Here is a 17,028-nt window from a genome sequence, read left to right on the forward strand (position 1 = left end):
AAAAGAAATAATTGATGGCTGCTCTTTCTTTGAAAAAATATGAATACTGATTTCTGCCTAGATAATTTTCAGGACAATTAGATTTTGTTATTTGTTTGGAAAGAAGTTGGTGCTTCTTTAGGGGGAAGTCACACTGGCTGTCTTGTGTAATTGGGGATCTCTTGGATGTGTGAGATTTAAGCCACTAAGGTCAATGTTCTTTGAAGATCACTTGCTGAAATTATTAGAACTAATGGGAATGGAGGTTTTGGTGCAATAAAATCATCAATGTCTGCTAATTATATGTTTGCTAGGAACATAAAAGTAACATATCAAATGGATGGGGAGTGAGAATAAAAAGTCATGTTATTAACTTTGAATGGCTTTCAACCAAGGATGTTAAATGAAGTACCTAACATTTCTCAAATGTTATAAAAGTTTTGTATTTTTGTATCTTGTTGACTTCCTGTTACCTCTTGTACTTTTAAAAATTACTTATATTCTATCTGTTTTAGTTGTTTGGTATTTCATTACTTTACATGGTAGGCATCTTAAAGGGAGGACTATATTCTATCTGTCTTAGATTTCTTATATTGCTTAGCACCTTGCCTTGCACACAGATATTCTTAGTTAATATTATTGAAATGAAGAAATATTTACTCTATAATATATTCTGAATTTTAATTAAGCACCAAAAGAAGCTATGTCCAAGAACTCATTGAAGATGTGAAGGTGACTGGACCCTTAGGAGTTATTGACCATATTAGATTAGGCTTTAAAATTTTGAAGTTAAAAAACGCATGACTTGCCCAGCCCGTGTGGCTCAGTGGTTGAGTGTCGACCTATGAACCAGGAGGTCACAATTGGATTCCTGGTCAGGGCACATGCCCAGATTGCGGGCTTGATCCCTAGTAGGGGGCTTGCATGAGGCAGCCTATCAATGATTGTCTCATCATTAATGTTTCTATCTTTCTCTCCCTCCCTCTTCCTCTCTGAAATCAATAAACAAACAAAACAAGAAAACACATGAATAAGTTATACTTTATGGAAAGACTAGAGGCCCGATGCAGGAAATTAATGCAAGAGTAGGCCTTCCATCCCCCAGCTGCCGGCACCGGCTTCCCTCCGGCACCCTGGACCTGGGCTTCTTTCGCAGCCCCAGCTTTATCCGGATCACCAGAAGGACATCCAGTCTAACTAGCATATTATGCTTCTATTATTATAGATAGTTCAAAAGCTGATAGAAAATATTGGCCTGGCCTGATGTTTAGACTCTAAAATATCCTTGAAAGATAAAATTATAATGTAAACAAGGCACACTAAGCATTTCAACATATATTTTAGGTATGTATTCAGTGAGTTTTGACAAATGCTTTCAGGGTTAGCTCAAGTCATCAAATGTTGCCTCATGCCTCTTCCCGGTCAATCCTCCATTACCCCTACCTCCCCCCAAAGGTAACCACTATCTGATTTATTTCCCAAAGATTAATTATACCTGTTTTAGAACTTCATTAAGTGCAGTTATACATTATGTATTATTTTGTGTCAGACTTCCCTTGCTCAATATAATGTTTTGAGATTCATCCAATATAGGAAATTGGAAGGCTGGAAGAACAAAAAGGAACTACTGAGAAATACTAGTAATACCACCAAGAATAGCTGTAATTCCTAAAACTAGGGTTTTAGTTATCAGAATTTAGATTAGAGGAATGTGTATATTTATAGTGCCCCATGACTCTGGTGTGATACTTAGAGCTCCAAAGAGTAGGTACTGCCCAGTCTCTCTTATTACCTTAAAGTCACTGACACTATTTTTCTGTTTTGGCCGTTATATTTTTCATTTCTAAAATTTCCATTTACTTTCTACTTTAACTTTTGTTTCAAGTGTGTTTAAAATTGTTTGTTTTAACACTAGTTGGGTTGGCTCAGTGAATAGGACATTGGCTTGTGGACTGAAGGGCCCCGGGTTCGATTCTGGTCAAGGGCATATATCATGGTTGCAGGCTCGACCCCCAGCCACAGCTGGAGTGTGTGCGAGGGGCGACCAATTCATGTGTCTCTCTCACGTTGATGTTTCTCTCTCCCCCCGCCCCCCCCCTCTCTCTCTCTGTCTCTTCCCCTCCCACTCTCTCCAAAAATAATGGAAAAATATCTTTGGGTGAGGATTAAAAACAAAACAAAAACAAAAGAGAATCTTATAACTGCCAGCTCAGTTCCCAAACCAATTCTGATGGTAAATTGGCAGCCATATCATTTTTGCTCTGTTGACCTTTTTGTCCAGGATAGCTGGGCTAAGTTTGACAGAACTCTCTGTCTGCTGAGTCACAGCCTGCTCTACCTTACTCTTACTGCATAAAGCCTATGTCTTTCTTGGTGCCTGCTGACCAAAACACCACATCCATCAGGCTTCTAGCTTTGCTTGGAAAGTCAGGTTGGATTCACACCAGAGTAAGTCTCAACCAGAGCTCTGTGGGAGACCAAGAAATCTGTTCCTCTTATGCATTAGTGCCCAATAACCCTGTTTAAAGGGTTTTTATTTTATCTCAACGCATCATTTCCCAATCAAAGAGTTTTTGTCTCTTTCATTTCTTTTGTTCAGGAATTGAATAGAAATCTCCTCAATAACATTCCAAAAACCTAAATTAGTCCAATTTTTTCATTCTACTATCCACCAAGCATCAATATTTTATACATCCTCACATTCTCCATCTAGCCCATGACCATCATCAAATCAGTGCTAAATGGCAATTACAGACTTTATGACTGCTGTGCATGGACACAAGAGGTCTGGTAAGTGTTCAGAAAATATACCTTGGCTGCCTCGAATTAATTGCTCATTTAAACTACACTCCAACTTTTCTTTAGACTTCTACAACATCCTAAAGACTATGGGAAGATGATATTAATGTCTTGTAAATTATATAAATGTATAACAAATTGGCATCTCTTTGAGTATTATCAGCCCTTTTTATTACTCTTTGGCATCATAGCTGTTCAATTTCAGCTGTGAATGCATGGAGAGGATGTAGGGATTGAATATGAAAGGATGTCGAATGCTTCTCCACTATTACAGGCCATTGTTTAAAATATATCCTTTAAAAAGTGAGGAGACCTGCTTAACTGAGTATTGTCTGGTATGGAGATCTGAGATGACATCTGATGCTGTGGTAGATCTGATGCTCTCCTTTGAATGACTCTCTAGGATGAAAAGGGGACTACAAAACCTTCATTAATAGGTGAGAGGTGACAGGATTGATAGTTGGTAGATTCTTCTGGAATGAAAGCAAAATGAGACTTCCATTTACCATCTCAGTAGGGAATTAAGGCTAAGGAGCCAAAACAAAACCATAAGAACATTTTCATTTTTATTATAATCTTGTGTTTTAAACATTTATTCCCCACTATGTGTAAGTCCCTAGTGATTAAGAAAAAGATCTTTGAACAGAAATGAGCAATATTCTGGCCTTCATGGACAGCAAGAAATGAAGGGTTGGAGAGATTGATTTCCTCTCTAGCCAGGCTTCAGTGAAGAGGTTTCACAAGGAATAATGAATGTGTTCTTGAGAAGAGGGGAAAGGAGCCTGCCTCAGCGGGAGAGAAGACAGCCATGGGAGCTGTCGGAGTCTAGGAAGAGGCTGGCCAAAATTTCTTCTTACTGTAGTTGACTGCCAGTCTTTTGTCTCTGTGGCTATCTGGAGCTGAGGCAAGCAGGCATCACAGAGCTCTGATGGATACAGTGACACAGATACAAATGCAGTGATACTCGGAGAAGATGTATTCTGGTTTGGTAAATCTTCTTAGGGAAGTTGCATCTGAGTTGGGATATTAAAGGTGGTTAGGAGTTTGATAGTCTGACATGGACGTTTGGGGTGGGAATGCTGAGCTAAAGCTAGAGGAAGAAACATTTGAGGCTTCTTTGGGGAATACAGCTATTCGTGTAGCAATATAGCTGGGCTTTAGATCTGTGGGAGGCATATTGGTATATTGGAAAATATGGTTAAATATGAGTTTACTTTGACCTTTTTTATTTTCTCTACTAATTGAGTTCTGCTTAGGTCACTAGAAGAAACTTTATTTCATTTCTAACCATTTAGTCTCCCACTGGGAAAGTGTGAGTTTATGCATTTTTCTTTTGATCTTGACAGTGCTAGAATATGATTGTATTGGAGGATGGCACTTCTGATGTCTACTCAGTCCTTAATTCTACCACTACCCCCCCCCCCCTTTTCCTCAGCCTTATTGATCCTCAGCCTTTTGCCAGTTCCAATATACTTATATGATAAATGAGATAACCAGTTAACACTGTGAAAGTCATCAAATCAAATAATTGGAAGGGACCTCAGGAGGTCATTGTGCCTATGGGTTGCTATTATTCAAAGCCCACCAAGGTAGAGTTGTTTCTTGTCTCCTTGCAGCACTCTGGAGATGGAGACTGAGAGCTTCCCCAAAGTAGTTCATTTTAATAATGAAAAAGCTGGAAGGTTCTTCCTTGTGTCTAATTGAAATTCTTCCTGATGTAATTTGATATATTTGCTCCTGTTTCACCCACTGGGGCATGTATTGCTAATGATTACTACACCACTAATGACAACACTTCATGAATTTGAAGACAAAATCTCATCACCTTTCTATTCTCCTACCCCTTTTAGACTAACTAACTCTAGTTTTTCACATTGTTCATCAAAGGGGTTATTTTCATATACTTAGCTAGCTTTATTAAAGTTCTCTGAACTCTTGAGTTTCTCTATATTATTTTAAAATAATTACTATAGTGAACAGAAATTTAAACTGAGTGCATAATAACTTTGGGAGATCTCATTGATGACTTTCAATGGGAAGAAGGTCATGGGCCATTTTCAGTGAAAATAAAAATGATTGGTGGTAGGATCAGATTTACGTAGGGCAGTTGGCCACAACAGACTTAATATCACTACGATTTACCTACATTTCTTTGGAATACTTTTGGACATAGTCCTGTGACTTTCTGTCATGAAATTACTTTAAAATTATAAATCCAGAGAAGGTAAGGCACTATGCCTTGTAGTGTTCATTTCTTCTTTGATCAATTTGGGAGTGTTTTTTAAAAAAGTATTTTAGAGTACTTTGTACAAAGAAGCTAAAATAATAGACATAATGATTACTACAAATAGAATATATGGCATTAATTTCCTCATGAAATGGCTTTGTGGTTTATGGAGAGGTTAAGAAGAAAATATGTAATGGAGATAAGCTAAGGTAGGAGAGCAGGAGAATACAATTCAACGTTCATTAGGTATCTCCCATGTGTAAAGCACTAGGCTAGGTATTGTTATTATACAAAGGTGGGAACAGGCAGCATATTACCATCATGGGAAAGGTAAAATAATAGATAGGATGGTCAAATCAAGATATGTTCATGTGATGACCCTGTAGGGAACCTGGGCATTGGAGAAGGAGCAGTCTGAGAAGGTTTCAGTTGTGGGGATAACCACTGAAATCAGTTACTTGGTACTATTTGTCAGGCAGAGGAGATTGGCTTCTCAAAATCTGGGGCTAAGTAAGAAATGAGACATGAAAGCATCAGTGATGTGCATTTTATTTATAAACAAGGAAATCATTGTAATAATGATTAATATTTTTGAGCTTTTACTATACCTCAAAGTTCTAAGTCTTTGTACATGTAGTCATTCATTTAGCCCTCACAACAGTTCTACAAGGCACACCCTGTCCTATCACCATTTAACAGAGACATGGATATAGAGATGAATAGAAAGAAGAAATCTCATAGGGATACATGTAGTGACAGGGAAGGAGTTCACTTGGAGAAGCTAGATTAGGTGGGTGTGTGAATGCTTCTCGGGTTGGGATGGCACTGGGGGATGGTGCGATAACCAAGAAGGACTGGGATGCTGCTGACATTATTAGAGCACATGTCTGAAAATAGGTGAGTGCAGGATAAGAAATATCTGTTGGTTGTGTCAGGATTCGGTTTGAGTCATGGAGAGAAGGGGGGAGCAGCAGCGTGTGTAGGGATTGGCCATCTGAGCAATGTGGCTCACAGGAATCAGGTCCTGTCTCTTTTCAGCAGCCTGGACTCTTCTCCCCCATTCTTTCTCTTTTCCCGTCTAGTATTCTGTTCTCCTTTAAGACCTCTCAGAGACTGTTTACTCCTGGCCCCAGCCTTGGCTCTGCAAGGCTATGATGTGGCTTCCTATTGGCTCAAATCCTTCTGACTGCATTGTGCCCTTGGAGCGTAAATATCACTGCCAGCCGCCAGTCTCAGCCTCCTATCTCTCCTAGCTGATGACTGTAATACCTTTTTCTTTTCCCATAACTGGAAATGCCACTCTCATAAACCCATTATTACTTTCTTATGTCTCTGACGAATCTCAACCCCGCTTTCATTTCTCCCAAGTCTTCAGAATGCCTTTCTTAACCCATTCCCATCTTCACTCATCCTGCCTTCCCCATCTATTCAGATGACAGAGACAAGTGGATACATGAACCTGTATACTCAGTGGATTTCTATGTGAATCTGAATGTGATTGTGAATGGAAGTGACAGTGTAAAGCACATACAGATTTAAGGGTGTGTTTGTGTCCATTTATATATGTGTATATGTGTTCTTGGGTTGGAAGAGGCAGCTGGGGCAAACTGATTAAAGTCAAAAGAATGGTCTGGTCAACCTTACGTAAAATAAAGAAAAGGTTAACTATGAAAAGATGTGCAAGGGATGGTGATTATCCAGTTTTTGTAAATTGCAGCTATCCTAAATTTCCATTATGAAGAGATTGATTAAATTTTGGTTAACCATTTAATGAAATAGTATGAGTTACAGAAATATTATATGCATACTTCTTGCATGTATGTATAGAGAAAGAGATGAAAATATTAAGTGAAAACAGGTTAGAGCAGTTGTGTGTGATATGTTATTTTTCATTGCATTTACATATTTATGCTTGCACAAAAATCTGAGAAAATTGCTAAAATAATAATATGTTTACCACTGAAAAGTGAAATTGTTTTCTAAAATGCATTTTCTGATTTGCCACAGTGAACATGTAGTATGTGAATAATAAAAAATATGAAGCTGTGAGACAACAACAGTATTTTATGAGTAACAAGTACAAAGAGTGGACGCACAGGAAAGAAGGGAGGGTTTCAAGGCCTATTAGCCTTTCTTCCCTCCTCCTCCAGCTGGATCACTTAAAGAAAAGCTCACCCACCGCACAAATCTCTTCCTAAAAGCTCTTCCCAAATAGAAGTTGATTCAAAATAATAAACAAATACCCCGGGAGGGCAAAGATTTACCAATCATGCACAGAATATTTTAGCCCACAAATCACCTTGGGGCAAATTAGAAAAAAAATATGCGTTCTTCAAAAGACTATGCTACTGTGTGCTGGAAAATTGTAATGAAAACACTAATGGACAATATTCATACTATAATGATCCTCTAAATTTGTACAATGCCCTCCTTGCACATTCATGAGCAACATTCCTTCACCATTTTGTGAATTTGTAGCATGTAGGTTGCTTTTTTCCTAGTCTGGCTTAGACCTTAGCTCTAAGGAATGGGAATTTTGATTATGTGATATGACAGGAAAGGAGGAGTGAACAGTGAATTTGGAACATCTTGCAAAAGATGTCTGATAAAGCTCTGAATCCAGAAACTTGGGGCAGCCTGAAATAATAGGGTATCAAACCAAGTGAAAAGAGGAACCTGGAAGGCCAGAGCATAAGAGAGTAGGAAGGAAAGAGATGGAAATCCAAAAACTGTACTTCAAATTCTTAATGCTGGCCTGTGGTCTCCTGTGTTAATGAGAACATGGGAAGCCATCCTTTAAATCCTCATGTGGCCTTGGAAGTGAGCTGAATCCCTGGTTTATAATGGAGCTGCCTCCCAGTGATGGATAGACTTGTGCTAATGATGTGTGGACCCCTATAGAGGGCAGATTAATGGGATCTATTCCTGTGTTCAAATCACAATGATCATTTAACAGCTGTGCTTCTTGGTTTATTTTATTGCCACTCATGATGATTTTCAGTCTGGATATTTTCATCTGTCACTGGTGCAGACACGTTTCTGATGTACTGAAGTCAAGAGCATAGAGCAGACCAGGAAACCACTAAAAATCTAAGCAAACAGACACCATGTGTATGCTCTGGCTGTTTTGTCATATGACGAAGGTCTTCTTGGCTCTAAGCATTTATATATATTTATATGCATATATTGATTTCAGAGAGGAAGGGAAAAGGAGAGATAGATAGAAACATCAGTGATAAGAATCATTGATTGGCTGCCTCCTGCACACCCCCTACTGGGGACTGAACCAGCAACCTGGGCATGTGCCCTAACCAGGAATCTAACCATGACTTCCTAGTTTATAGGTTGATGTTTAACCACTGAGCCATACCGACAGGGTGGCTCTAAACATTTCTTATTGTTACCAGTACATAAAGTTATCAAATAAAAAGAAAATACCTTGATATTCTCTCTTAAAGGGAAAGATTTTGAGGAACATATTTTTGAAGTAGTAAAATTATAGACATTTTAACAATTACCTTGGGTGTGATGGTTGTAGCTGAGGAGTAATGGGGTTAAGGTCCTATGGGAAATAGTTCCTGAGGATAATGGAAGAACTATGATACACATGAAAGAGATCCATGAATTATAAAACACTCATTAAACAAATCTTAATTAATGTGATTATTCGTTGGCAAATTGCTGTGATTCTGTTATTGCAGAGATTATTCAAATTGAAAAAAAAATCTTGGAGTTTGAATTGATCAGTATTGGTTTGTATAGCAAAGTCTCTACATTTACTTGGTCAAGGAGCTGCATATCAATTTTCAGGAGGCTTCGGGGATTCTTCTCACAGTTCCTGTAAACCTCTGCTTTGTCTTTCATCCACAGGCCACTGAACTGAGGTTGTGTTCAGGAGGATAGGTAGAGTTCTTGCCCAGATCCTTGAACGCTGGGTTTGAGGAAAAGCCACAGGAATTGGTGACAGTAGTTCAATGTGCATTTCAGCTGTGCAGTCTGGGCTTCTTGTGGTAGATTAGTCTCACCTCCAAAGCAGAACCTCCATTGGGATCTGGCCTGGACAGTGCAGTTATAGTAAGTTCAGTTAGATCAGGCACTGCTGCTGCAGTTGGAGAGATGAACTTAGATGCTTTCAAGACCGAGGAGGGAAACTGTATCTATTTTGTTTGCCACTGAATCCCCAGAGCCTATCACATAATATTGCTTGATATTAGTTAAATAAATAAAAATATTATAGAGGAAGGCCAGTGGGGTATTTGAGCAGAATATGAACAGAAGTTATTACTTTGATGGAATTATAGTGACCTGTGAATTTTTAGACTCCAAATTTCAATTTTGTTATTTCCCTCAGAGTTGGTCAGAATCAGGGCAATAAACCATCCTAATCAACCTCCTAATAGAGTGAAGTGTAAACCAGTTGCCAATTACTAATATAGTTTCTGTTATCAATGGTTCCATAATAAATCACCTCCAAACTTTCTGGTTTAAAATAGCAACAATCATGTAGCTAATAGTTTTGCAGTTTGGAAAGGACTTGGTAGGAGCAGCTTATTTGAGCTCTAAGTGGCATCAGTTAGTGTTTGACTAGAGCTGCAGGACCACACATTAAGGTGGCTCACTCATAAGGCTGGCTAAACGGTGCTGACTGTCAGCTGGGAGGCACCAGGACTCAATTCTCCTTCATGTGGGCCTTGCCTCTTTTCTACTTGGGCTTCCTCAAAGCATCATGGCTGGTTTCACCGGGTACAGTGTCACTTATGCTATATTCTCCTGGTCAAAGCAGACACAGGTCCAGCTTAGATTTAGAGAGGGAGTGGGTTATAAGAATAAATTACCTCTTGATGGCAGAAGTGATAAAGAATTTGTAGCCAGTTTTAACGAATTCCAAATATTTACTGAAAAATATCTATTAAAAAGATGTGGTAGTGAAATTGATTGTTCATTATATTGTTTTCCTTCTAAAAAAAAGTCCACAGTTGGTCAAATTACATAGGTCAAGAGGAGGGGAATGGTATTTGGCTTTCTTGAAATTCCAATCAGTTCCCCTTCTAAATCCTGCCAAATCGATATACAATCTAAGTAAAACCAGATGATACTTATTATACAGATGATACTTTAAGAAAAGTCCCAGCCTGGCGGGTGCCTCAGTTAGTTGGGCATCATTCCATACACCAAAAGGTTGTGGGTTCCATTCCCAGTCAGTGCACATACCTAAGCTGTGGGTTCTTTCCTGGTCAGGTCATGTATGAGAGGCAACCCATCAATCTCTCTCTCTCTCCCTCTCTCTCTCTCTCTCTCTTCCCTTTCTCTCTCTAAAATCAATAAACATAACCTTGGGTGAAGATTAAAAAAGAGAAGTCTGAGTGTGCTGGATACCTCCCCCACCACCTGCCCCACAGGCAGACAGCATATTGCTGCTCTTCCTCTTCTATTGAAATGCTGGAGCTGTCACCGTTCAGTTACAAAAAGATTCCCTGGTACATTTGGAAACATAGGAAAAGGAGTGAATTATGTGGTTGGAGGTGCTGGTGTCACTAAAGTTATGATTATTCATATTAACTATAGTGTTACCTGCCAAATGTATTTGGATAAAAAATTGTTTGGTTTCTATTCTTCATGTTCTTCCGGGTGAATTTCTCACCTCTACAGTGACAGAAAAGTCACTGGTTCTTCATATACATTTGTTCTTCTTTTACAGTCTTCAGACAGAAAGTGTTCTTTGTTAAACAAGTTGTATATGTTAATTCATTTGATTCTTTTGAAGATTTCTTATACCATAAAAATTACCTTGATAAAAGCTCCAGGTTATGCTTACTCTACTTAGATTTAGGAGACCCTAGTAGCAACCTTTTATTAATTACCTATTAGTGCCAGACAGTATATATGTGTTACTCTGTCCACAGTCCTTAGCACAACACTGCACTGGGGGGTATTTGGGAGAGAGGGCCTATAAGAGCCAGCTTGCCCCAGGTTTGCATAGTAAGTGCTGTCCTGCAGGTAGGATGTGAACTTAGGTCACCTTATTTATTTTTTTTTGTTTTGTTGTTTAAAGTATTACATATATTAGTACATATATCTCCTTTCTTTTCCCCCATTGACCTTCCTTCAGCCTCCCCTACCCCCTGTCGCATGCCCTCATCCCACCCCCGCAGTGTCTTGTGTCCATTGGTGTGCTTATATGCATGCATACAAGTCCTTTGGTTGATCGATTTCCCTCCCTCCCCAACACTCCCCAGCCTTCCCGCTGTAATTTGACAGTCTGTTTGATGCTTTACTGCCTCTGTATCTATCTTTTTATTCATCAGGTTATAAACGTTATTTATTTTCCATAAATGAGTGAGATCATGTGATATTTTTCTTTCATTTCCTGGCTTATTTCACTTAACATAATGCTCTCCAGGTTCATCCATGCTGCTGCAAATGGTAAGAATTCCTTCTTTTTTATAGCAGTGTAGTATTCCACCGTGTAGATGTACCATAGTTTTCTAATCCACTCATCTGCTGATGGGCATTTAGGCTGTTTCCAAATCTTAGCTATGGTGAATTGTGCTGCTATGAACATAGGGGTGCATATATCCTTTCTAATTGGTGTTTCTAGTTTCTTAGGATATATTACTAGAAGTGGGATTACTGGGTCAAATGGGAGCTCCATTTTCAGTTTTTGGAGGAAACTCCATACTGTTCTCCACAGTGGCTGCACCAGTCCGCATTCCCACCAGCAGTGCACGAGGGTTCCTTTTTCCCCGCATCATGGCCAACACTTGTCTTTGTGGATTTGTTGATAATAGACATTCTGACAAGTGTGAGATGGTACAGCATTGTCGTTTTGATTTGCATCTCTTGGATAATTAGTGACTTTGAGCATGTTTTCATGTGTCTCTTGGCCTTCCGTCTTCTTTTGAAAAGATTCTATTTAGGTCCGTGGCCCATTTTTTTTATTGGATCATTTATCTTCCTTTTATTAAGTTGTATAAGTTCCCTGTAGATGTTGGTGATTAAAACTTTATCAGTGATAACATTTTCAAATATGTTCTCCCATGCAGTGGGCTTTCTTGTTGTTTTGTTGATGGTTTCTTTTGCTGTGAAAAAGCTTTTTATTTTGATGTAGTCCCATTTGTTTATTTTCTCTTTAGCTTCCATTGCCCTAGGAGCAGTATTGGTGAAGAAATTGCTTCAGCGTATGTCTGAGATTTCTCTGCCTGTGGATTCCTCTAGTATTTTTTTTTTTTAAATATATTTTATTGATATTTTACAGAGAGGAAGGGAGAGGGATAGAGAGCTAGAAACATCGATGAGAGAGAAACATCGATCAGCTGCCTCCTGCACACCTCCCACTGGGGATGTGCCCGCAACCAAGGTACATGCCCTTGACCGGAATCGAACCCGGGACCCTTCAGTCCGCAGGCTGACGCTCCATCCACTGAGCCAAACCGGTTTCGGCTCCTCTAGTATTTTTATGGTTTCCCATCTTATGTTTAAGTCCTGTATCCATTTTGGGTTTATTTTTGTGTATGGTGTAAGTTGGTGGTCTAGTTTCATTTTTTTGCATGTATCTGTCCAATTTTCCCAACACCATTTATTGAAGAGACTGTCTTGACACCATTGTATGTTCATGCCTCCTTTGTCAAATATTAATTGAGCATAGTGGTTTGGGTTGATATCTGGATTCTCTATTCCATTCCATTGGTCTATATGTCTGTTCCTGTGCCAGTACCAGGCCGTTTTGAGAACAGTGGCTTTGTAATACAGCTTGAAATCTGGTATTGAGATACCACCTACTTTGTTCTTTCTCAGGATTGTTATGGCTATTCGGGGTCTTTTTTTATTCCAGATGAATTTTTGGAGAGTTCTTTTTTTGGTCTGTGAAATATGCCGTTGGTATTTTAATGGGGAGTGCATTGAATCTATAGATTGCTTTGGGTAGTATGGATATTTTAATGACGTTGATTCTACCAATCCATGAACATGGTATATTCTTCCATCTGTTTACGTCTTCCTCTATCTCTTTTTTCAGTGTCCTGTAGTTATCCGCGTATAGGTCTTTTACCTCCTTAGTTAAGTTTATTCCTAGGTATCTTAATTTTTTTGGTGGGGTGGTAAATGGGATTTCTTTTTTAGTGTCTCTTTCTGTAAGTTCACTATTGGTGTATAAAATTTCCATAGATTTCTTGGCATTAATTTTGTATCCTCCTACATTGCTGAATTCATTTATTAAGTCTATTAGTTTTTTGATGGAGTCTTTTGGTTTTTTTATGTACAATATCATGTCATCTGCAAATAAGGACAGCTTTACTTCTTCTTTTCCAATTAGGATGCCTTTTATTTCTTCTTCTTGTCTAATTGCAATGGCTAATACTTCTAGTACTATGTCAAACAAGAGTGGTGAGACTGGGCATCCCTGTCTTGTTCCTGTTCTTAGGGGAAATGGTTTTAGTTTTTGCCCATTGAGTATGATGTTAGCTGTGGGTTTATCATATATGGCTTTTATTATGTTGAGGTATGATCCTTCTATTCCCACCTTGTTGAGAGTTTTTATCAAGAAAGGGTGTTGGATTTTGTCAAATGCTTTTTCTGCATCAATTGATATGACTATGTGATTTTTATGTCTCAATTTGTTTATGTGATGTATCATGTTTATTGATTTGCGGATATTGTACCATCCTTGCATTCCTGGGGTAAATCCTACTTGGTCATGGTGTATGATCTTTCTGATGTACTGCTGGATCTGATTTGCTAGAATTTTGTTGAGGATTTTGGCATCTATCTTCATGAGGGATATTGGCCTGTAATTCTCTTTCATTGTGTTGTCTTTATCTGGTTTTGGTATTAGGCTGATGCTGGCTTCATAGAAGGAGCTTGGAGGTGTTCCTTCCTCTTGAATTTTTTGGAATAGTCTGAGGAGGATAGATTTTAGTTCTTCCTTGAATATTTGGTAAAACTCCCCTGTGAAGCTGTCTGACCCCGGGCTTTTGTTTGCTGGGAGCTTTTTGGTGACTGCTTCAATTTCTTCCATAGTTATTGGCCTATTGAGATGTTTAGATTCTTCCTGATTGAGTTTTGGAAGGTTATATTTTTCTAGGAATATGTCCATTTCCTCCAGGTTGTCCAGTTTGTTGGAATAGAGTTGTTCAAAGTATTTTTTTTAACAATCCTTTGTATTTTGGTGGGGTCTGTTGTTATTTCACCTCTTTCATTTCTGATTTTGTTTATCTGGGTCCTCTCTCTTTGCTTTTTGGTGAGCCTGGCTAGAGGTTCATCAATGTTGTTTATCCGTTCAAAGCACCAGCTCTTGGTTTTGTTGATCTTTTGTATTTTTTTTTGTCTGTATGTCGTTTATCTCTGCTCTGATCTTCATTATTTCCTTTCTTCTCCTTACACTAGGCTTTTCTTGTTGCTCTCTTTCTAACTCTTTGAGTTGTAGGGTTAGGTAATTTATTACCGTTGTTTCTTGTTTTTTGCAGTAGGCTTGTAGAGCTATGAAATTCCCTCTGCTTTCGCTGTGTCCCATAGATTTTGGATTGTTGTGTTTTCATTGTCATTTCTTGCCATGATGTCTCTTATTTCTTCTTTGATCTCTCTGTTAACCCAGTCATTGTTTAATAGCATGCTGTTTAGTCTCCATGTGTTTGATTTTTTTGGATTGTTTTTATTGTAATTGATTTCCAGTTTTATGCCACTGTGATCTGAGAAAATGCTTGATATGATTTCTATCTTCTTGAATTTGAAGAGACTTTGCCTATGACCCAACATATGGTCTATCTTTGAAAATAACCCATGTGCACTTGAGAAGAATGTATATTCTGTGGCTTTGGGGTGAAATGTTCTGAAGATGTCAATTTATTCCATCTGGTCTAGTGAGTCATTTAGGATTGATGTTTCTTTGCTGATTTTTTTTGTTTAGAGGATTTGTCCAATGGTGATAGTGGGGTATTAAAGTCTCCTACCATGATTGTATTGCTGTCAATCTCTCCCTTGATATCCTCCAGGAGTTTTTTTTATGTATTTGGGTGCTCCTGTGTTGGGTGCATATATGTTTACGAGTTATTTCTTCTTGTTGGATTGCTCCTTTCATTATTATGAAGTGGCCTTCCTTATCTCTTATTATGTCCTTCATTTTGAGATCTAATTTGTCAGATATAAGTATTGCTACACCAGCTTTTTTTTTTCATTTCCATTCACCTGAAAAACCTTTTTCCATCCCTTTACCCTCAGTCTGTGTGCGTCTTTTTTCCTGAGGTGAGTTTCTTGTAGACAGCAGATATATGGGTCGTGTTTTCTTATCCAATCCGTTACCCTATGTCTTTTGATTAGGGCATTTAATCCATTTACATTTAAAGTTGTTATTGATAGGTATTTATTTGTCGCCATATTTATTCTTTACCCCTGTGTTCCTTCTTCGCTTCGTATTTCTTTCTTTTTTTTTTTTTATAGCAGACCCTTTAGCATTTCTTGCATTGCTGGTTTGGTGGTAATAAATTCCCTTAGTCCTTTTTTATCTGTGAAGCTCCTGATTTCACCTTCAGTTTTGATTGATAGCCTTGCTGGGTACAGTATTCTTGGATTCAGACCCTTCCTTTGCATGACTTTGTATATTTCATTCCATTCCCTTCTGGCCTGATGAGTTTCTGTTGAGAAATCAGTTGCTAGTCTGATGGGGGTTCCTTTGTAGGTAACTTTCTGTCTCTCTCTGGCCACTTTTAAGATTCTTACTTTGTCGTTGGTGTTTGCCAATTTAATTATAATGTGCCTTGTCATCAGTCTTTTGGGGTTCATTTTGCTTGGGACTCTGTGTGCTTCTTGGATTTGTGTGGGTTTTTTCTCCCTTATATCAGGGAAGTTTTCTGTCATTATTTTTTCAAACAGGTTTTCTATTCCTTGCTTAGTTTCCTCTCCTTCTGGAACCCCTATTATGCAGATATTGTTTTGTTTGGTGTTGTCCCAAAGTTCCCTTAGGCTCTCCTCCTGCTTTTTATTTTTTTTTTTTCTAGAAGCTGCTCTACTTGGGTATTTTTTCCTACCTTGTCTTCTAGCTCACTGATGTGGTCCTCTTCTTCTTCTGGTCTACTCTTGATGCTTTCAATTGAGTTCTTTACAGCAGTGATGTCATTTTTCATTTTTTTCTTGGTTCTTCTTCATTTCCTCTTGGTTCTTACACATATTGTTGAATTTGTCTTCCATTCTTTTCAGCCACCTTATGATAATTTCTCTGAATTCTTTCTCTGACAGGTTGCTTGCCTCCATTTTGTTTACTTCCTTTACTGGTGATGCCTGCTTTTCTTTCATATGCAGGCTGTTTCTTTGTCTCCCCATGGTCTCTCTTCTCCAGGTGTCTGGTTATTTAGTTCTCTCTCTCCTTTCTGTGGTGGAGTGTAGAGCTCCTCTGAATCCGCATGTTTGTGCCAATTGGGGACCGGTGTTCTGGGGTTCGCAGGTGTTCAGTGGGTGCTGTAGTTATATATTTTCATGTTTCCTATAACATCCACTTTCCCCTTCAAGATGGCACGGTCTACGTGTCCGAGCCGGTTGCTCCAGGAGGAAACCCAGCAGCAGTGGGGGCTGCCTGGTCAGGGGAGCCCCGTCCAGCAGTCCCCCACTGTCTCCTGGAGTATAGCTGTCCCTCAACTCACCAACAAACGCGACCCTCAGCTGTTCTTTCTATCTGTTCCAGGACAAGGCTCGGGACTCATCTGTCTATTCCGCTGCCATTTTTTCAATCCCTAGTCCACGTCGCTTTTTTTTTGCGAGGCTCCCTGCGGCAGACAAGGGTCAAACGGCTGCGGCCGGATCGCAGGTGGCTGCGGCTGGATCGCATGCGGCATGGCAGCCCTGCTCCAGTGAAGCTGGATCGAGCTTAGGTCTTCTTAACTCTACTGTCTCCTCATTGTTCTCTGCAAGCCCATGTCAGCCATGATACATTGAATTTTGCCAGTTTACATCTCAGAGCCACTTACCTTCATTCCTTGAGCCACTTGGTTCTAGTCTCTAATAGCTGACTAAATGATCCATGGTACCAATTCCATTTA

At 39.0% G+C, this 17,028-nt stretch overlaps 1 protein-coding gene across 1 annotated transcript in view; it reads left to right on the forward strand.

Annotated features, from left to right (window-relative positions):
• The window catches only part of GRIN2B (glutamate ionotropic receptor NMDA type subunit 2B), a gene marked incomplete at both ends in the record, with an annotated part of 320,707 nt that overhangs the window by 164,943 nt on the left and 138,736 nt on the right, over positions 1-17,028 (forward strand). The window lies entirely within an intron of this gene.

The sequence above is a fragment of the Plecotus auritus genome, assembly GCF_963455305.1.
Source record: "Plecotus auritus genome assembly, chromosome: 3".
NCBI lineage: Eukaryota > Metazoa > Chordata > Mammalia > Chiroptera > Vespertilionidae > Plecotus > Plecotus auritus.